The 1,056-nt window shown below is 38.4% G+C and overlaps 1 pseudogene; it reads left to right on the forward strand.

Moving 5' to 3' along the window:
• The first annotated feature begins 31 nt into the window (after positions 1–31).
• On the forward strand, positions 32–340 carry LOC102852546 (annotated as a pseudogene).
• The last annotated feature ends 716 nt before the right edge of the window (positions 341–1,056 follow it).

The raw sequence follows: 1,056 nt of genomic DNA on the forward strand, positions 1-1,056 counted from the left end.
TCTGTCCAAAGAGCTGCAGCAGAAGTACAACATGCGCTCCATGCCCATTCGCAAGGATGACGAGGTCCAGGAGGTGCAAGGACATTACAAAGGTCAACAAATTGGCAAGGTAGTCCAGGTGTACAGAAAGAAGTATGTCATCTATATCGAAAGAGTGCATCGTGAGAAGGCTAATGGTACTACAGTGCATGTGGACATTCACCCAAGCAAGGTGGTTATTACCAGGTTGAAATTGGATAAAGATCAGAAAAAAATTTTTGAACGTAAAGCTAAATCCCGGCAGGTTGGAAAAGAGAAAGGCAAATACAAGGAAGAACTGATTGAGAAAATGCAGGAGTGAATGCAACCTGAGGAGCAACCACAGTTTAACTAGATTTCCATCTGAGTATGCATTCTTGTGACATTCCAAAATGTCCCTCTCATTCAGAAGTGACTATAAATCTGCATTTGCAACTTTAATTCCTATTTTTAAGAATAAAAATTGGAAACGTTTTCCCAGTAAAAAACAAACTAACAAATAAAAAAGCATTTGCAGTGAATAAGCCATTGATTGTGCAAAATTCAATCATTCTCTCTCTGGCTCCATTTCTGTCACCGAGTCCATGTTTTCCAACTACTGAATCTCCTTCTCTGTTCCCAACTTTTGCATTCCAGTCACCCATTATTATCAATGCATCTTGATTTCATATTTGATCGATCTCTAACTGTAAAAGTTGTTAAAAATATTCTATTTCCTCTTCCTTGGCTCTGGTTGTTGATGCCTATATCTAAATGATAGTGGTATTCACTGGCCTTCCTTGTATGCATATGGATATTATCCTGTCACTCACAATATAAAGACAGACTAGGAAGAAGGATTGGTCATCCACTTCTGAAATAGCAGGCCTCCAAAAACCCTATATACAACAGAAAACATGTAGAATAACAGAAAGGGAAACTGAGGTTGAGCTTTCAAGTATGGAAATACAAAGGAAGAGGAACAGTTGTAAGCAGACACTAGTGTTTGGGACATGGAATGTGAGAACCGTGAATGTAGAAAAATTAGATGTTGTTAAG

Source organism: Elephantulus edwardii, unplaced genomic scaffold (assembly GCF_000299155.1).
Source record: "Elephantulus edwardii isolate Elephantulus edwardi_28Jun2011 unplaced genomic scaffold, EleEdw1.0 scaffold00152, whole genome shotgun sequence".
Classification (NCBI taxonomy): Eukaryota; Metazoa; Chordata; class Mammalia; order Macroscelidea; family Macroscelididae; genus Elephantulus; species Elephantulus edwardii.